This window comes from Canis aureus, chromosome 29, assembly GCF_053574225.1.
Source record: "Canis aureus isolate CA01 chromosome 29, VMU_Caureus_v.1.0, whole genome shotgun sequence".
NCBI lineage: Eukaryota > Metazoa > Chordata > Mammalia > Carnivora > Canidae > Canis > Canis aureus.
In genome coordinates, this window is record NC_135639.1 from 29,467,314 (window position 1) to 29,489,585 (window position 22,272).

At 36.9% G+C, this 22,272-nt stretch overlaps 1 protein-coding gene and 1 pseudogene across 4 annotated transcripts in view; both read left to right on the forward strand.

The window, feature by feature from the left end:
• The window catches only part of HPSE2 (heparanase 2 (inactive)), a 627,272-nt gene that overhangs the window by 339,302 nt on the left and 265,698 nt on the right, over positions 1–22,272 (forward strand). The gene's annotated exons all lie outside the window — the stretch shown is intronic.
• LOC144300818 (ATP synthase peripheral stalk subunit OSCP, mitochondrial-like) lies at positions 20,227–21,003 on the forward strand (annotated as a pseudogene).

Sequence of the window (22,272 nt, forward strand, 5' to 3'; positions counted from 1 at the left end):
TGGGGTTCTAAGCCTGAACTGTTTGCCCTCTTGTAGTATCACTGTTGGGTAACTTTTGGCAAATCAATTAACTTTAATTACTTAATTTTTCTCATTTGAAAAGAGAGAGAACTGAACGAAATTACTGTCTTGGTTCTTCTTCATCTCTAAAATTCTACGGATTAGATATCATGTTAACTTTAGCACTAATAGAAGTATAGAAATAAAAAAAGAAGTAGCGGTCATTTTGCATGTGCGAGGTCATAGACAGAATTTGATTTCTAGATATGATATTTTAAGACAGACATTGATAAAGAAAACTAAAACCAGAGAACGACCATGCCCCATGCCTTTAAGGCCCTTAGGATCTAGTGGTCTAGTTAAATTCACATTATGGAACTTCTTGCTTAATCTATACCCACTCTCATTCTTTATATTTTCTATATAGGTTTTATATTTGCTGGTCTTTTTTTTCTCCATTATTCCTAGTGACAACATTTCAAACCGCACCTTTCTTATTTGTTTGCTTTTGGATAGTATTTATGGTAAACAAGATATACTATACTATACTATACTATACTATACTATACTATACTACAATCAAAGGGAAGCTATACTACAGTGGAGACCCTTGTGATTGCCACTGGGTGTGTACTCATTTCAGTTTCTTCAATGCTCAACTACTCCTTTTCACATTGCCTATGTAAAAGCAACTTACTTATTTATCTAAATATTCAGTTTATTTTATTTAAGCTGTATAGATTTATATTCAAAATCACAGTTATTCTTATTTGTTGAAAGTTTGCTAACATACCTTTGTCCTTATTGATAACTCACATTGTGTTTTCCATCTCATTCTTCTTTAATGTTTTAGAGATTCCTGAGGTTTTCTTCAAGCTCTGTATTCAGGATTTGAGCAAGTGAGGAAAGCTTTCTTGCATTTGCATTTAATTCAGAATTTGTCTACATTATACTTCTATATTTAGAATTGACATTATTTTTTTGCTACCATCTAAAGCATAAACATACATTGATCTCCCCCTAGCAAAACTGCATTTTTTTCATCATATTCCTCTTGCATACTAGTAATGGAACAAACTGATTGATGTTGTGTGCTTCCTGGTATATTTAAATAAAAAGCATAAGCTTCATAACCTGAAAAACCTGAACCTAATTTCAAGGAAATATCAAACAAACTTAAATTTAAGGGCATATTGTGAAATAAATGGCTGGTACTTTTAAAAATATATTCGTGAAAGACAAGGAAAGAATAAGGAAAGTTCCAGGTTAGAGAAGACTAAAGGGGCATGAAAATTAAATGAAATGTGTGATCGTGGGTCAGATGAATAAAATTTCTAAAAAAAAAACACTTTTGGGACCAATAGTAAAATTTAAGTAAGGTAAATTAGATAATAATATTATATCAATGTTATTTTCTGATTTTGATAATTGGATATGTTAGTGAAATTTTCTTGATTTTGATAATTGTACTTTCACAGTTGTCCTTGACTTTAGGAAACACACACTAAAATATTTAGGACTTTTTATTTTATTTTATTTTATTTTTTTTTGAGGTATTTAGGACTTTTTAAAAAAAAAAACACTTCACAGTTTTTGAGATCTCCCATGTATAACTTTGACTTAACAGTACCAGTGTGCCTCTTGGATCTCTCAGAACTCATGTCCTACCTTTCATAGCATTCAACAACCTTAGCCCTATTTTGTTCCTCAAACATTTCAAGCTTATTCTGTCTCAGAACTTTTTTTTGTACTTGCCATTTTTTCTGCCTACAACATTCTCTTCCTAGATCTGTGTAAGGTTGGCCCTGGCTCAAATGTGATACTTCCTAACCCCACCTAAGGGCAGAGCTTCTGACTACTCAAACAAAAGTCATTCTCTACAGTTTCAATTACATTAACCTGATTTCTTGTCTTCATAAGACTTCCCACTACATGAATTTATGTTTATTACCTGTCATCTCCCTCACTCCCACTCTTTGTTTCCTACCTATTTAGAATTTAGGGCCATGAAAGCAGGGACTTTGTCTTGACTGCTATAAACCCGTTGCCTAGAACAATACCTGATACATAGCAGGTGCTCGGTAATATTTGTCAAATGGATGAATATACTTATATGTAAAAAGACTAGAGATAAATAGCAGCAGAAAAAGAAATAGATTGCAGGGAGTGATGTTATGTGTAACTGCAAAATTTGTTCCACATCACTCGCCCAGTTGATTTTATACTAGAAAGTGTCCATTACTCCAAAAGAGTTAACACCTAAGGTGCTTTCTGCTATAGTGGTAGCAGTGATTGTTTGCTTTCTACCTATAGCAAAGGTGTGAAGAGCTAGGACATGATATGAGGATTAGGGAGAATAGTTTCCAATCTTAACTGGTATGACAGGGGAGAATATCTAAAATCCAAACTATCCTGGAGTGTTCGTGAAATAGTATATGTCCCTGAGAGAAGGCAAGACTCCAGGCTGGTGGAAATAAGGCATTCCCACATTCTAAGAACAATCCATTGGCCTGAGGGCTCATTCTGATGAAAAATTTCACATTCCAAATCACTTTTTTGTCTGTGAAGTGGGCATGTCATTATTGCTTTTCCACATTTTGAGATGTGCTGGAGAAGAGCTACGGCAGGCATTTGTTTAATAAAGGCACTAAGTAACAACATTCCTCATTTCATCTTCTTCCGACCTTTTCAAAGCCCTTCTTCAAAGCTATTCTCTTTGACGCTGTATTTACTCCATATTAAATGTCTCTCTGAGTAAATTCTTTGGGTAAGGGCCAGTCTTCATGGCGTTCTTGCTAATGCAAGACTGTGGAGCTATCTATACATGACAGGTCTCCTTTGTACAATTGGTTGGAGCAATAACCACCACTCTGACCCCTGGGTGGCAGGAACCATGTCCCATGTCCCATTTTTCTTTTCTTTTTTTTTGGTGGGGGGGGGGGGAATTTGTAAGGACCTGGGCTTCATTAGACTCTTTTAAATACATAAAAATACCAACCACACTTTACAGACATGATGTTTTCAGACACTTGTAAGTTCAAAAATACCCTTTATTCTTTCCAACTCAGTATGAAGGCTGTTCTCCCATGGAGGCCTAGCCACAAAACAAGTTTGAAGTTTTCCTTTTTTTTTTTTTTTTTGGCTTATATGGAGTTATTGGTGAATTAGCTATAGAAGCCCCTCTGCCCTTTTTTCTGTTTGGGGTGAAGGAGGAGGTAAATGGGAGAAACAAAGCCAAAATTGTCTTCATTTCACTCTACTTTATGTTTAAAGGGATCAAACAGATTTTTACATAAATATAGATATTGATAATGTTTTAACCTTGATGATAAACAAAGAGAAAAAGAAATCGCTAATGATTAGACTTATTGGCTGAAAAGAAAACTGTTTTGGATTGTGTGGTGGGACTGTATTTTAGTGGAAATCCCTATACACCCAAAACAACAAGCACAGGGATTTACCTCTTCAATGGTATGGTACATTAATTTATAAGTTCTTTTATGTTCAGCTCAGAGTTATACTTAGTTTTGTAGAAAGCAGAGATGATAATGAGCATATTTCTTCCCATACTTTTCTGGAGACAGATAAGTTTTAACTATTATAGATCTGAGATAGCATAGAAACTAATCAAAACAGGGTAATTTCAAAGAACCATTCTCATTTTATGCATGCCAGAAAAAATAAAATTAGATATGTGGAAAACTTGAACTAGAAATCAAATGACAAAAGAATAATTCAGTAGAAGGGATATGGAATTAGGCATCAGAAAACTGGTCCATGGATCTGTTTCTATCTAGCGGTGCAAAGTGAGGCAAATCTTGTCATCTCTGTAGGCCTCTATTCAAATATTCACACTATGAGCAATATAATACGAGAAATAGGAAATTATTTTGAAAAGAATAAGTGCTATAATATTGGGGGACTAATGGAGTAATTTAGTTAAGTCGAAGTATCTCTGCAGCACAGATGCATTTGTGGAGAGATATTGTGATGTGAGGTCAACTGCCATTGAACAGGTATCTTGGTAGAATATTTGAATCTTATGAATAAGGCAAACAAATCCATATTTGAGAAGTTCCTTAAAAAGTTGCCCTGGCTCCCCTCCAATCTTTCACAGCAGATGTGCTAAACACATAGTCTGTCTACTTTCAAAGCACACTGTGAGTCCTCAACACCAGACAATCCGATTTCCATCTTCAAAAGTATTATTTTTCTTTAAGCTCAATCGTTATCTGTTGACCAAATCCAACAGCCTTCTGTTAAAGCTTTATACTGAGTATCTGCGATAGCATTACATTTGCTCTCTCCTCCAGGTCTTAATGCCTGCCCCTGCCCATCCCTGCCAATCAATTCTGATATTCTTTATGTCTTTATATTCTAAAGGGAAAACAATGACAAGCTGTGGGAAAATGATAGACCATGAAACACAAACTATATGTAAAGTTGTGAAACATAAGATATTCTCTTTGTTCTAGGACAATAAAAAATTTGCAGAATGTTTATTGATAGAAACTCTGAAAAAGTGGAACTATGAGTGCCATCTTGTGGCAAGGCATGCCCTGCCACATCTAATTTGATATACCTCATGGTCTGAGGTCCCCCCAACCCCAAATCTTTTTTTTTTTTTTTAATTTTTACTTATTTATGATAGTCACAGAGAGAGAGAGAGAGAGGCAGAGACACAGGCAGAGGGAGAAGCAGGCTCCATGCACCGGGAGCCCGATGTGGGATTCGATCCTGGGTCTCCAGGATCGCGCCCTGGGCCAAAGGCAGGCGCCAAACCGCTGCGCCACCCAGGGATCCCCCAACCCCAAATCTTTTAGCTGTGTTCTGCTTTTCAGTGTCATTTGACATTGGATTCCATTATTTTTTGAGACTTTATTATCCCTAGTTTCTAAATAACTGAAGTAATTCTCAGTCTTTATCTTCTTTTATCTACCTTCTCCACTTTTCAAGGTTCTCTATTCTATCATCATCTTATTATTTTAAAAAATCACCTCCTTCCTTAGATCTCATTACTATTACTTCATTTTGGTTCTTGGATCATTCTGTGACTTCCTCTTATCTCTTTATATCAATTCTACTTAACTTCTTTTCTGACAACTGTGGCTTTACTCTAAGATTCAATCCGTAGATGAGTTGCCAGATAAAATACAGGACACCCAGCTAAATTTGAATTTCATATAAACAGCGAATAATTTTTTAGTATAAGTATATCACAAATACTACATGGGACAGGTGTGTATTAATGAAATAACATTATTTGTGTTCATATTTATTAAATCTGGCAACCCTAACCATTAGCCTTTTCTTCTTTTTCATTTGTGGTAGATATGTAGATATATTGCTCAGGTTTTACTTCAGAGAAGTGCTTAGCACCTAGATTTGGAGAGTGAGGTCAGCTGTTGTCTCATTTAGGATTCTCCTCATTCAAGGTCAGTCCTTCTCAGGGCACACACATTAGTGACTGAATGAGTTGGGGGTATTAGGCCCAACCATTCTGGTCTGATGCAGGACAACACTGACAGGCAATATTTGCTTCAGAGCTCCCCATCAGGTTGGCTGAGGCATATTCAGCTTGCACTGCAGTTTAACTTTTTCTCTGTCCAATGCACTTACTTCCCTTTCTTTGAAAGGTATTGATCCTTAATAAACACTCAGACTTTGTCTCAGCTTTTGCTCTTGAAAAACCCAACCTGCAACACTCATCTCTGAGTAAACTCATTTCTATGACTTCAACTATGACCCCTCCAACTATGCTGATGTGTCCCAAGTATGTGTCTATGGATGGGTCTCTCATTCTTGAATTCACAGATATATCTTAGTACCTCTCTATTCAAAAGTCTCACTGTTTTTCAGACACAACTAAACTTATCTTTCTATTCATTCATCCAACAAATATCTCTTGAGTGCCTACCATGTTCCAAGCACTGTATCACTGGGCTTATAACTGTGAAGCAAACATACATAAACAGACCCAGCCCCCATGGAAGGCATTCTGGGAGAAATAATAAGTAAGATAAGTACATAAAATGCATTATAAATTATAGAGTGATAAGTGCTAAAAGAGGAAAAAAGTAGGGATGGTAAGTGTGTATGTGTGTGTTTGGGTTTTTGTGTGGAGAGAGGGTCAGAGGAAATTTTAGATAGGGTGACCAGGGAAGATATATATTCAAAATAAGCAATGCTCTACTACCCAGCAATTGCACTGCTGGAAATTTACCCCAAAGATACAATGCAATGAAACGCTGGGACACCTGCATCCCGATGTTTCTAGCAGCAATGTCTATAATAGCCAAACTGTGGAAGGAGCCTCGGTGTCCATCGAAAGGTGAATGGATAAAGAAGATGTGGGATATGTATACAATGGGATATTACTCAGCCATTAGAAACCACAGATACCCACCATTTGCTTCGATGTGAATGGAACTGGAGGGTATTATGCTGAGTGAAATAAGTCAATCAGAGAAGGACAACATTATATGGTCTCATTCATTGGGGAATATAAAAATTAGTGAAAGGGAATAAAGGGGAAAGGAGAAAAAATGAGTGGGAAATATCAGAGAGGGAGACAGAACATGAGAGACTCCTAACTCTGGGACACGAACAAGGGGTGGTGGAAAGGGAGGTGGGCAGGGGGGGGGGTGACTGGGTGACGGGCACTGAGGGGGGCACTTGATGGAATGAGTGCTGGGTGTTATGCTATATGTTGGCAAATTGAACTCCAATAAAATAAAATAAAATAAATTAAATTAATTAAATTAAAAAAATAGGCAATGCTGTGCTGTAGTAATAAATCTAAATACCAGTGGTTTTAGCCCAACAAAAGTTTACTTTTTGCTCAGGGGAAGTCTGATATAGGTGATTCATTACTCCATTCAGCAATTCAGGATTGCAGGCTTCCTCCATAATTTGATGCTACCACATTGCCATATAGTTTCTTTTTTTTTGTTTTCAAGATTTTATTTATTTATTAACGAGAGAGAGAGAGAGGCATAAACATAGGCAGAGGGAGAAGCAGGCTCCCTGCGGGGAGCCCACTGCAGGACTTGACTCCAGGACTTCAGGATCATGCCCTGAGCCAAAGGCAGATGCTCAACTTCTGAGCCACCCAGGCATCCCTGCAATGTAGTTTCTAAGGGTAGAGACAAATAGAGGTAGACCAGTAGCCAATAGGTATTTGACCTGTAAGTAACACATATCTCCTGCTCATGTTCTCATTTGCAAAACTAAGTCATGTCTTCCCACCCTTAACTACAATACAAGGGAAGCTAAGAAATACCTTCCTATCTGCCCAGAAAAAGGAAATAGTGTGGTTATCATGCCATTTTTTGTTTTCCCTTACAGAAGGCTTCACTGAAAAAGTAACATTTGAATAGACCTGAAAGAATTTTCCCAGAATTTTTTCTCTATTTTAAATTTTTGTCAAATGTATTTTTAGATTTCACAAATCTCACAACTCCTTTTCTGTTGAAAACATGCATTTAACTTATGTTTTTCTTTCATCTTCTCTATCTAAACAATCAAAACCTAACTCTTGTCAATGTATTATAATAATCTCCTGTTTTCTATTTCTAACCCTAACCCTAACCCACTTTCCAGTCCTCAGTCCATCTTTCATGTCACAGCTAGGGTGAAAGTTCTAAAGCAAAAAATCCTGTTGATGTATGCTTTACTTAAAAAAATATTTTTTTTATTTATATAAGAAACCCAATTGTAACCATGTTTCTGTGATTTTCCCACCAATTACTGTTATTTACACAACTCAAAAGTTATAACAAGGAGCAAGACTGAAAAAAAGCATAAATATTTCAGTACAAATGAAATGTCTTCCTAATAAAAATTTAGCTATTTATTAATCATTTCCAGCAGTTATTGATAAACACAACTTTTTCTAAGAATTAGAGATTTTCGATGCTTTGTGCTTGACTATGGTTTCATTTCCCGTATTAGCTCTTTGCACACTTTCTTCAGCTGTTAAATTATCTGCTTCTAATTTATTTATTTATTTATTTATTTATTTATTTATTTATTTATTTATTATTTTAAAAAGATTTTATTTATTTATTCATGACACACACACACACACACACACACACACACACACACACACACAGAGGCAGAGACACACGCAGAGGGAGAAGCAGGCTCCATGCAGGGAGCCTGACAAGGGACCGACCCCCGGGTCTCCAGGATCACGTCCTGGGCTGAAGGCGGCGCTAAACCGCTGAGCCACCCAGGCTGCCCTCTGCTTCTAATTTATGAGAAAGAATTATCACCTGTTTTCTGAGTACTTTGTAAACAGTTCTCAGAACCTCTTTTCTAAATTGGCCTTCCTGCATATACTGTTTCTCCCTCTTTCCCTCCCCTCTCTTCCTTACTTTCGTTCTTATAAAGGAAACAATTTTAATTTTATGTAATTAAAAAAAATCTGCTCAGAGAGTTTCAGCTTAAAGTAAGGTAAAACATGTATTATGGGAGATCCTCCATGCTTGCAACCAACGTTTGGCTGTCTAGTAAGTCTCTCCCAAATCAAGCAACTCCCTACCCTTTGATGTCAGCTTCTTGATAAAAACTTTGTAAGTTAACTGCAATGGTTTGGACTTCAAAATTAATGTTTTTCTAGTATTATTACTAGAAGTAGTACTAGTAGGATTACTAACTGACTGAAGTCTTCCCCTCAATAAAATAATGGAACTGCATAAAACAGTACCATTCCCTAATTTGTGTTCCTACTTTCCATGTTCAGTGAGTTGAATAATATGGGAGCACTTCTTCCTTCAGCTTTATTACAAGTGATTCCACCTCTCTCAAATATCAATTTCAATGTGCGGAAGTAGCTCTGTCTTTTGGAAGAGAGAGAGAGGGAGAGATTGAATAATTTCAAGGTATTTCTGTGTCAGTGACTTCAGACACTGATCTTTCTCAGAGCTTTCAATAATTTATCTCTGCATCTATCGGATGACGGAAAATGAGACACTAAGAAATGAATTTTTCTCTTTCATGGGCTATATTCATATCAGTGCATTTACTCACTGCCCCCTGAATCCATTTTCTGCCCAGTAACCAAAATTGAGCTAAATCTCATCCTGCAGCTTAAAACTAATCTCTCACTTAACATCTGTTTCACCATATTATTTAGATTTTCATATGTAATTTGATATAAATCTCAAAGATGACATATTTTGGATTTCTGCTATATCATCAGTGACTATGATATAACAAGTGACTTATCATCATTAAACTTGACTGTGACTTGGAACTTTATCTTTTTTTGACTTTCACAATTTCTTTGAGATGATTTCCCTTAAGAGGAAAACCTCTTCTATACCAGAGTGTATTACACAAATTCTCTTGTGCTTTCTCTATGCCACTTCTTAGATTCATGGACAGTGAGGGCAAAGAGCAGATGGACATTGGATATAATCTGATCAACCACTGCCTTTTATAGATGAACTATGATAGGGACTTGCCATAGTAGTCATCCTGGAAGCAGAATCCTGACAACCCGACTTCCTATATGCATAGATTTGGTCTTGGGTGTTTTTGTATCTAATATGTTTATGTTAGGCACACCTGTGGCATTAAGGGCTACATCATATTTCTCTTGATTTAGACCACTCAGCAGGAAAGGCTGGTGAAATGAGAGGACCTATGCCTCAAAGAAATACAAGTAGTTAAGTAATACCCCCTGAAGGAGTAAAAAGTGGATATGACAAGGGAAGAGAAAAGATAGGGAGACAGGGATTCCCTCATAAGGCACCTTCAGGTTGTTATCCCAACTGCAACAAGAATTTTACTGGGGCTTGACATAGAGTTTAAAAAATTGTTTTATTTTGTTGTGAGGCTGAATAAAACTATGATATAGAGAATAAACAAAAAACGAATGATGTTATTAGAAGACAAAACTTCAACTATCTTGTTTGTAAAAGGTTTACATGTTTACCCTGCAAACTTCCTGTGTCATGTAATAATGCACTTTATTGGTCTGACAGCTATAAAAATTCTGAGACATAATTCAGTTAGATTTTCTCTTATTTATTTACCATTTTTCTGATTTCTAAAATGAAACTAAGTATCTCATTTAGTTGTTATGAGGATTCAATGAAAATTTGCTTGTAATTGTTTTCATATTCCTTTGTATGAAAGAAAATGGCAGGTAGGGCAGCCATGGTGGCTCAGCGGTTTGGCGCCACCTTCAGCCCAGGGCCTGATCCTGGAGACCTGGGATTGAGTCCCATGTTGGGCTCACTGCATGGAGCCTGCTCCTCCCTCTGCCTGTGTCTCTGCATTTCTCTCTCTCTCTCTCTCTCTCTCTCTCTCTCTCTTTCTGTGTGTGTGTCTCTCATGAATAAATAAATAAAATCTTTAAAAAAAATAAAGAAAGAAAATGGCAGGCTTAGATCAAATTTATCTGTTGAACTACCTAGTCACTTCCATTTATAGCTTTTAAGTCTTGCATTAACTTGTGATATGGTACTTATTTGGGAATTAAGCCTGCCAGAGGTGTTGGGGATGAAAGTACATGGCTTTGGTAGGTCAACCTTAATGACCTCCCTACCATTTTTTTAAATCTCTAAGAAATTCAAGTTGTTTTTGCAAGATGGAAGATGTCTACTGGAAGAACATTTAGCAATGGTGATTGGCTCCTCTCTTTCTCTTTTTTCCTACAACTTTTATTTTGAAAAATTTAAAACCATAGGGAAAATTGAAAGATTAGATCCATCAGTTGTTTACATTTTGCCACATTTGATTTCTTTCTATCACCTAGCCATCTACCTATGTAATTTTTTGCTGAATTGTTTGAGAGTAAATTGCAGACATCATGATATTTCATCTCTAAATACCTTAGCATGCATCTCCTAGGATTAAGAATTTTCTGGGACGCCTGGGTGGCTCAGCGGTTGGGTGCCTGCCTTTGGCTCAGGTCATGATCCCGGGATCCAGGATCGAGTCCTGCATCAGGCTCCCTGCAAGGAGCCTGCTTCTCCCTCTGCCTATGTCTCTGCTCCCTCAGTCTGTATCTCTCATAAATAAATAAATAAATCTTTAAAAATAAAAAAAAGAACTTTCTCCTGTATAAACACAATACCATTCCAACACCTATGAAACTCAACATTTATTGATTCAATATTATATAATACATAGTTCATATCGTAGTTTTCCCTAATTATCCTAATAATGTCCACGGTAGCTATTCTCACTCCCTCCCCATCAATTTTGAATGCAAAGAAGAAGCATGTTTATATTTAGTTTTCTTTAGTCTTTCTTTATCTAGAACAATCCCTTCAGTTATATTTTTGGGGTTTTTTTTGTGACATTGGTATTTTTGAAAAGTCTAAACCAGTTGTCTTATAGAATTCACCTAAATCTGTATTTGTCTGATTGTTTCCTTATGGTTAGATTCTGTTTAAATATGTTTGGCAAGACTGCTACATAGATGATGTGTAGATCTCCTTTTTAGAAAGCTCTCTGTGTTATAGTATGGAGACAAGATTGAAGGGTGCTAAATGGGAAGGCTGTGTTCTCAGTTTTTTGGGTGAATGATATGGTGGCATGAATTAGGATAGAAGTGGTGGGGACTTTGGAAGGAAAAATCTAGGAAAGGTTTAGAAGATAGACTTGATGACCAGCTTTGGTTGGTCCCAAAGGGAAGAGGGAAGAACCTGGAATAAATTCCACAATTTCTGATAAATGATATATAATTTATCAATTCAGAGAATATAAAAAATATTTATTGGGGTGGAAAAATAAATGAGTTTATTCTTTCACAGGTGCCATTTGAAATGCCTGTGGATTATTCATAGAGATGATTGATAAGACCAGTATGGATGGAGTTCAGGAGAAAAACCTTGGACTAGAGATTTAAATTTGGGAATAAAATACTAACATGTATAGGTAGGTATAAAGCCATAGAGATGGATCAGATTGCCTAGAGAGAGTATTAAGTGAAGAGGGATGAGGTGATGAAGCATTCTTAGTTAAGATTTGACCAGAGCTCATAGTCCAGTGCTCTTTCCTTAGTTCTTGCTTAGTCTCTCCGTGCTTTAATTTCTGAGGTTGTTTCACTCATTTGATTGTTAGTCATCAACTAAACTCAGAGTTGTTGGGACTCATCACAGACTTCATTTACTCCAACTAGACTAGAGAATCACTGGCACTGACCCCACACTCATAGTGATCCATATTTCATCTAAGTACCCTTAAGTCAGTGTGGGCTTTATCCCAGAAAGGAGCCACATCCTATTTAAGATAGAACTACCAAACATTCCCCACTATTACTTAGTTCAATCTTCGAATGTGCAGAGGCACATTATGCAAATAAACCAAGCACAATAAAAATGATCATACATCAGCTGTGTATGTGTACATGTGTGTTTCTGCAATCTGGATTGCAATTCTGTGATGGAATGGTTCCAGACCTAGCAAAAGAAAAAAGAAAGGAAACCTGAAGAATGTTCTCTCAGCTCCATTTAATGCCTTGACTTTATCAAACTTGTGTGCTATGTTTCTGCCTGTAGCTCTCAGCATATGGAGAAAAGAGCCAGGAACCAATCATTCTTTCCCACTCCACCAAGAAATCTTTTATACTTCCTCCACAGGTAAGATTCTAGGTCACCAACAATACTAGGAAGTGTTTTATTGAGACTTGTGGCATTATATCATCAAAACCTTCTCATTCCCAGCACTCTTAGAATCATGTCTAATGAAGATCTACAAAGTGGAAATTCTTACTTAATGACCTCTAAAGAGGAGCCGAAGGAGATTGAGGTGATATAAAAGAAAAAGGGGAATCTGCTTGTGAGGGAAGGGAATGCTGAGCCTGGTGGGGAAGGCCGACTGTTCAGCTGCCAATACCTGTTACTTAAGAACTGACATTTTCCAGATCTCACTTCAGGGAAGGCAACATCTGATCTCACTTAAAACTGCAGCATCTGCCCTGCTGCTTTCCCCCTGACCAGGCCCACACCTCACCAGCCAGAGTAATGATGACTAAAAGAAAGAAGGATGCAATTAACTGGTGAGTGGAGGTTGGAATGAGTGGGAACCTCTTGAGAGTTTTGATCTGATTGTGCAGCTGACTTAGGAGGTTTCTCCCACACACTAACACACATTAATAATATAGTCAAGTGCCAAGAAGCAAGAGAGAGACCTGATGCCATCATTTAAGCATAATACTGCATTTTGTTTGGGTGGTTGTTGGTGATGTTGGCTTAGTAACTGTGGCTCTCTAGCTTCTGCTTTCTTGCATCACATAGCATTGAGGAACAGATAGAAATATGTGGAGCAGATAGGAATTCTTCTCTTAAATATTACATTAGCCTCTCCAAGGAGAACTGTGAAAGTTGATCAGGGCACTAACATTTAATTATATTATTTCCTATTCTGGTTGTTAATATCTTCTCTATCTTCATTATTTTTGTGTGTACACAAATACATATAGTGATGGCAGAGGAGACATTAAGGACCAGAATAGGTACGTATATGGATGGCTGGGTGGATATACAAATGCAAAAAAAATTCATATATATATGTACATATGTATATCATCAAAAGATGATTAAAATTTCCTGTTAGTTTTAATTTGAAAGATCTCCATTAAGGCTGAAATAAGACAGAAAGCTCAGAACAATAGCCAAGGCAGAAAGCTTTAAAAGCACATAAATATTTATTTAGCAATTTTTTTAAACAAAAGGATTATATTTATTGTTTTGCAATCTATTTTTCACTTAGTAATATTAATATTTTCCTATGTCAAAAATGTTTCTCTGTAGTGCATTTATTGAATCCATCCTATGGATTTATATTCCATTTCCCCTATTCTTAGAAATTTAGCAAGTCTTTTACTCTCTCTTTCCCTACCATTAAACAAAGCTGTGATGAACATTCTTTTTTTTTTTATTGTAATGAACATTCTTATGTACTTGGAATTCAGTTCTGTAAATTCCACAGAGAAAATATTTAGAAGTGGAGTTTTTTAGTCAAAGGGTATATGCATTTTTAAAGCTTTTGATACATATTGCCAAAATATCTTTTTCCAGAGGAGATGTTAAGTCTTATGAGGATTATTTGGTCTGAAATTTCCATAAACAAATTGGAATTTAGAGCAGGGGATTACAAATTACAAGGGAGGTTGTTACTGTATATCCTAAAAGTGTCAGGACCAGAGTAATTAGTATAATTGTCTGTGAATATTGTGCCAGAGTAAGTCTTTTCTACTCCTATGGACTGGTTCAGAGAAAGAGAGCTAATCTAAGAAGTGGGTCTCTTATTCCTTATTAATGGAGTTCTGGTGGATGCATCAGTAGTTCTGGTATCTAAATGAACCCACAGGTTCTGAGTTGCAGAATACTAAAAGCCTAGAGTCTCATTTTTTAAAAAATCCAAGAAAATATAAGGAAATAATATTATGCTAGAAAAATAGTTAAGCTGTAAAGGAATAGATTCTTGCTGTGTCTATTGATTTATTATAATACTTCTTACATGCAGAATAGCCTTGACTCTGGGTGAAGGTTCATATACCTTTGGCTAGGATCTCAGGAACAGGCCACCAAAAGTAAGCTTTTAAATAAGGAGCAGCAAAGTAGAAGCTAATGGCCTTTACAAGAAGAGGAAATAGATTTTCCTTAATCAGTCATAATTCTTTGCTGTTCTCATTAGCTTACTGAGGCCTAATGGAAGGACTGTCCTTGCAGTTTTCATTTTCCCTAGAAATCTCTGGTATCTAATAAATTTCTACTCAGTATTCCAACCTCCCAGCAGTAATTCTCATACTCAACACTTTTTGTTAATGATGTTTTTGCCTCTAGAATTTATACATGGAAGACTACCTTCTGTAGCCATGTCCAAGAAATGGAACCTTTTTCCTTATTTTCCATACTCGTTCTTGGAGTAAATCAAATCAATCAATCAGTAATAGGGGCCCTATTGACACTTTTAGTCTCCAGGTATCACTGTCCACTCAGCCCCTATACTAAATATTCCCCAAAATGTCTGAGTTCTTTCTTTTTTTCAGTGTAAATTATCTGACTAAATGGCTCTAGTACTTTTATGGGGGAAGGAGAATCATTATATGATGCTACAGTATTCCCCCTAAATATCTGGCCATGTCTTTAGTCAGTGGGTTCTGGACCAAAAAATTGACTCAGGATCAAGAACTAGTAAGAGATTAGGACCTTTTTATTAGGGCAAACATCCTCAACTTCCTGCCCATCCATTTCTGTGGTTGTAGATATTAAATAACACTCTTGTTGGCTGCCCATCTTTTTGCCTCTAGGGATGTCATGCTTTATTAACTACCTTCACAATTCCCTGCTGGTTTGGCCCTCTTGGCTGCCCCTCTCACCTTGCTGGCCATTATCATAATTGTAACCTTTTGGCTTCTTATAGTTAAATACCACCACTTGGGCTCTATTTCTTTGGCCCCCATCATCCTATCCTTATGGTTATTGACAAGCCCAAACCTGACCTGTGGCTAAGAGCCACCACTGAACCTTATTAGTGATGCTGTGCCCCTCTCACCAGCACATTTCTTATGATCTTTGTGGAATGGTGTCATTTGGCTTCTCCCATGGGGCCTACTCCTCTGGTGGGTCTTCTGGCCTTATTAGTATATCCATTCTACCATGTCCACTTCTCTCAGTCTCTTGTTCCTCTCTCTACCATCTGCCAGGGCAACTCAGGCATTTCTGCACTAAATATCATCTTAGCAGTGAGTTTGCCCCATCCCCTGGGATCCTTGTCAGCTGTTAAATCCCATGTCCTAAGAAAACATCCCCAAGTCAATGAATCCTTGATTATCCAATCTTGTCCTGGCCCTCTTGATTCAACATCTTCAGGAGTATATCCCTGGCTTCTGTTGATACATACTAGCTAATTCTCCCAGACAGTTGACTATATAATCTCTTCCTTTCCTTAACTGGTAATGCTGGGCTTTAGTTCTAGTAATGAGCCTGGCAGCTAGAAGAGGAGATGGGGCAGCTTCTGAGGAGGAAAATTGCTGTCTTGCAGAGAGAGGCTTCCGCAGTGTCTTGCAACACAGGATGAGTGCAACCTCTTACTTGGGAAGAGTGGGCCACCTTGTAAGCTCTAGGGCATCTTCAGCTCCAACATCTGGGACATCAATCCAGATGTCCCTAACCCATACTTCAAGGTACTGGTTTTTTCCACACAGAGCCCTGATATTATGATAACAGACATGTCTTTATTAAGCATTCAAATGTCTCTGAAGCTGTGTAACTCTTAGATCTTCAGTTTTCTACTTAGCTGTCTGCTCTTCTACCACAGAATATAAGGGTGCCTCTATAAACAACCAGTGAAGTCCTCTGGCTCTCACACTTAGCCATTAGTTATTTGTTAATGGCTCTCAATTTCTCATTATTTTTCTTCAGAGCCTGAATGCAATATAGCAGTAATCTGCAACTCTGCTGTCCTTGTAGACATCTTCCCCTAACCCATTTCTTTTGCAGCTGAATCTCTATATACCTGACTCTTGTGTCATGTTACTACCAGAGAAATCTTTAGCACCCATGTTCCACACTCAAGATGGTATTTTTTTTCCCACAAGATGGTGAGTAAGCCAGTCCCAAATTCCTATCTTACTTAGACCATTCTCATTATTATTTGCAGTAGTTTATGTCAAGAAGCAGACACAAAGATAGGATTAGTCTATGCCAGAGATTAGGGGTAGGGGAACTGTCAAAGGGGAAGAAAGCCTTCAGACCAGTTGAACATCTGTGGAGAAAAAAAGGAAAAATAGAGTAGAAGGAATCAGACTACAGCACAGTTCCAGAAAAGGTTCTGTCAGGCTGATGGGAAGTCCTCAAGCCAAATTTGTAGAAGTCTTGCAACTTGCTGGAATGGGCATGCCTTAGTAACTTTGCCCACCATTTTTAGTCACTGACTGGCAAAAACAGCTAGAGGGAGATATAAGTTCATCATGAACACAGTTGTGGATGCAGAGGGGCAGCAGCTAGAGCAGATCATCAGTTACACTCCCTGTAGCAGGATTTCTGAGTGGTATATTTCATGGCACACACATACACGCTCAGTCATTGGTTAAGATCAGCAAATCTTCATGTTCAGTACTAGTAGATGAAAGTGTGAGGGGCTGTATCAAAAGAAAGGGGACCTTGGCATCTCCAATTCAAATTTGAAATACACAAACACACACATACAGATAGTACACATAGGAGTCAGACTCTACCATGCTATTAGTATTACAATTTTTTATTTATAGTGGATTTGTACAAACTTTCTTGGGCCAGTCTAAAAAATGACCCCCATTTGTGGTTTTGTTTCTATGTGAAAATATGTGCCAAATTTCCCACAGCCAACTGCTAAATGAGTCTTTGGAACACAATAAACTATAAACTGAGAATATCCTGTAGAGAGGCCACTTGGGCTTCTTCTGGGCACTTGAGATAGAAACAACCAAGTGTGCACTGTCACTATTTTAGTGGCTTTGGCAAAGGGACTTGTCTGTCCATGCTGTTTCTGGACAAAGACTCTTCAAGCTTAGCAACAACATTCCATCTTCACATCCAAAAGAAAAATAATACAATCTAAAAGTGTGGCTTTTGTATGTGACCAACATGACTAGTGCATGTGTTTTTGCCTCATTATTCTATTCCATGTTGATAATCTGCTGGTTGTATCCAAGTCACTATATCACAGCCTATAAATTCCTTGAAAGCAAGGACCATGTCTCATCATTGATTACATTCAATACCCAAATGACTAAATCAGTGCCAACAAGTACTTGGTGACCTTTTTCCTTAACCCTCTCCCTCCTTCCCTGGACCAGCTCTTTATAGTTCCCCATTAGAATCATAGTCTTTGGAGAGATGCCCCATATCTTTGTATAATGATTTCTCTTCTCTGAATTATTTAGCATCCCCACCTCTCCCTCATGGGAGAGCTGGGTCTGCCCTAGAGCCAAAATGGTTTTAAGTCAAGTAAGAAGTGTACTTCTTACTGCCATATAGTAAGATTTATCACTGGCTTAATGGGACCTTTGCCAAAAAAACTGGCTAATGTGTCATCATGGCATCTTAAGAAATTTCTTCCTAAGAAAATATTTTTCATGACTAAAGAAGCCAATTTTCATAATGTCGCTAACCCACATATCACAACTGCTACCTCTATCCCACCAGACAACAAATCATAGTTAGAGGCTTCAAGACACATATACAGAAGTAAGATTTTTTTATTTATTTTTATTTTTTTATTTTTTATTTTTTATTTTTTAGTAACTAACATGTTCTAGAAGAGTTTGGACTATGGATGTTAACTATGAGCCCTTGAGAATTCCTCCCAGCCTTTCAGTGATCTCCTACATTTCTTCAATTCAAATATGCTTTATACTATTCAAGAAAATTGATATCCATTTTCTTGCTTGACATTTAAAATAACCTTGCAAAACAGGTATTATTATTGACACCTGAAAAATAAGGAATCTGAAGTACCATAGAGTTAAATGATATATCTAAGGAGTAAATTTGTGACCAGTGATTAGAACACAGAGACCAGGGTGGACTATAATCTTTAGGAAATGAAATACAACAATCAATCAATATGTACTTACTATACTCTGTGTGTTGGGCACTGCAGCTAGACTCAAGAACACAAAGACAAGTAAGATCGAGGCATCAAAATGTTTAGAATCTGTGAAGTGGTCCTCAAACTTTTCCAGTTTCATAAAAGACCATTTTCATTAAAGCAAATAAAAATCTTTTAATTGTAGTTGTTAATCAACAAGGTTACAAATCAAATACTGCAGAATTGGTTATGATGAAAATCAATAGTCTCCTTCTCCTTTCTGCCACTACCTATCTTAGCCCCTCTCCAAAAGTTACCTTTTTCATTAAAATAACCATATTAAAACTTTTTTATTTTTAGCATTTTAAAAAAGATTTTAGTTATTTATTCATGAGAGACACACACAGAAAGGCAGAGACATAGGCAGAGGAAGAAGCAGGCTCCCTGCAGGGATCCCGATGTGGGACTCAATCCCAAAACCCTGGGATCATGACCTGAGCCAAAGGGAGACACTCAGCCACTAAGCCACCCAGGTGCCCATTTTTAGTAATTTTATTAGGAAAAAACAAACTAAATAAAAGGTGTATAGAGAATAATGAAATAAATACCATCTACTTACCAATAATTAACTTTATTAAGGCTAATAAGTCTTTACATATAGATATATTTACTTCAGATCTTTTTTTTTAAGACAACATCTCAGATATAGTTAAAACCACTTGAGTGTTCCTTTCCAACCCCACTGCCCTCCATCTCAACACATAGGTAACCACCAAGCAGTGAATTTTTTACTTACATTCGTCCTCACTTTTATTTTACTTATACTATATACATAATACACACAGATGTATATATACAATATGCTGTATATATACATACAATGTACTTCTATAATGAATATATGATATTATTTGTATATTTTGACAACATATATCATTCTGCAACTATTTTTATTCTGCTTAGTTTTTGAGATCTCTTCTAATACATATAGCTCTAGTTCATTATCTTTAAATTACTTATCAGTTCTCATTGATGGACATTTAAGTTGTTTCTTATTATTACTGCAAACAACATAGCATTCAGTCTTTCACCAATAAGTATAACATTTGCAGAGGATTTTATTAAGCCACTCATGTTGAGGTAGGAATGACAAAAAGCTGTAGATACTTAGTGTATACAACTAGATGTATTTAGAGATTAGATACCCATGAAACCATCATCACTATCAATGCCATGATCTCATTTATTAATTATCTCAAAAAGTTTTCTCCACCCCCTTGTTTTCTTTTGGGGGTTGTTTATTTGTCTTTCAGTGGTAAGAGCACTTAACCTAAGATCCCCCCTCTTAGCAAAATTTTAAGGATACAGTGTTGATAATATGTGGCTCTATGTCATACAGTAGATCTCCAGAATTTATTTATTTTGCATAACTGAAACTTTGTACTCTTTGACCAACACTTCCCTACTTATCTCCCCTTAAAGCCTCTGGCAACATCATTACACCTCTCTGTTTCTGTTCAACTATTTTAGATTGCAAATGAAATAATGTAGTATTTGTCTTTCTGTTCCTGGTCTATTTCATTTAGCATAATGTCCTCCAGATTCATCTATTCTAGCAACCTAAATATCCATCAATGGTTAATGGGCTAAAGAAAATGTATATGGATCTACAGCTACCCAGGGAAGATGGCCACTCCAGTAGTTTCTGGGCTCTCCCAGCAGGTGTGTTTCCTTAGTGCATCTGTGGTCAGGGTGTTTGCCAAGCACATGAGACCACTTCTTCAGGTATATGGTATTGAAAGTTGCTATGCCACAGCTCTTTCTGCTGCATCTAAACAGAATAAACTGGAACAAGTAGAAAAGGAATTGCTGAGAGTAGCACAAATATTGAAGGAACCCAAAATGGCTGCTTCCATTATGAATCCCTGTGTAAGCAAACAGTGAAAAAGAAAAGACTAAATGACATGACAGCAAAATAGAGGTTCTCTCCCCTCATGTCCAGCCTGATCAGTTTTCTTGCTGAAAATTGTTGCTTGAACAATATCCCTGGAGTCATTTCTGCCTTTCAACCATGATGATCATGCACCATGGAGAAGTCCCTTGCACAGTTTCCACTGTATCATCTTTATTTTTTTTTGAGATTTTATTTATTTATTCATGAGAGACACACAAAGGCAGAGACATAGGCAGAGGGAGAAGCAGGCTCCCTGCAGGAAGCCTGATACAGGACTTGATCCCAGGACCCCGGGATCATGACCTGAGCCGAAGGCAGACACTCAACCACTGAGCCACCCAGGTGCCCCCTCTATCTCCTTTAGATGAAGCCACTCTTTCTGAAATAAAAACAGTCCTGAAGAGCTGTCAAGCATAGTGGCAATGATTGTCCATATTGGAGAAAAATATACTGATATTATGAAAACCCAGATTCAGAAGCTGATCAGGGCTTTGTGGGAGATTTTCTGAAAGTGCTGATTTTCTGTCAGTGAAAATTCCTAAACTTGGAGCAATGATAAAATGCTTCCTGAACGATAAAAAAAGAAAATGTGTTGTATACATACAGTGGAATATTATTCAGCCTTACAATGGCAGAATTTTCTTCTTTTTAAAGGCTGAATAATATTCCATTATATTTATATACCACATATGCTTTGTCCATTTAGCTGTTGATGGATTTTTAGGTTTGTTTACAGATCTAGGCTATTATGCAAAATACTGCAATAAAGGTGGGAGTACAAATATCTCTTTAAGACAAAGATTTCAATTCCTTTGGCTATATATTCAAAAGTGAGATTATTAAATCAAATGATAATTCTATTTTTAATTTTAAAGGAACCTCCATATTGTTTTCTGTCGTGGCTACACCAATTTACATTCCTACCAACAGTCACAAGGGTTCCCTTTTCTCCACATCCTCACCAACATTACTCCTTTGTTTTTTGAATAATAGTTATCCTAACAGGTGTGAGGTGATAGCTCACTGTGGTTTTGATTTGCATTTCCCTGATGACTAGTGATGTTGCACACCTTTTCATATACCGGTTGGCCATTTGTTTGTTTTCTTTGGAGAAATGTGTATTCAGGTCGTCCTTTGCCCATTTTTAAATTGACTTACTTGTGGGGTTTTTTTCCTATTGAGTTGTAAGACTGCCTTATATATTTTGGATATTAACTTCTTATAAGATATATGATCTGAAAATATTTTTTCCATTGCAGGTTGTCTTTTCATTTTGTTAATTGTTTCCTTTGCTATGTGGAACCTTTTTAGTTTGAGATAATCTCATTTGTCTAGTTTTGCTTTTGACATTTCCAGGAAATCATTGCCCAGTCCAATATCTAGAAACATTTTTCCTATGCTTTTTTCTAAGAGTTTTATGCTTTCAAGTTTGTCATTTAAATATTTAATTCATTTTATTTGAGTTTTGTATAAAGTGTGAGATAAAAGTCCAGTTTCATTCTTTTGTATATGGATATCCAATTTTCCCAACACAATTTATTGAATAGATGATCTTTTCCCCATTGTATATTCTTGGCACCTTTTTTTAAAAAAAAGATTTTATTTATTTAGAGAGAGAGCATAAGTGGACAGAGGGAGAGGTCTCTATCCCAGGACCCTAGATCATGACCTTAGCAGAAGGCAGACACAACTGACTGAGTCACCAGGCACCACTCTTGGCACCCTAGTTGAAGATCAGTTGACTGTATGTTTATGGCCCTGTTTCTGGGTTGTCTATT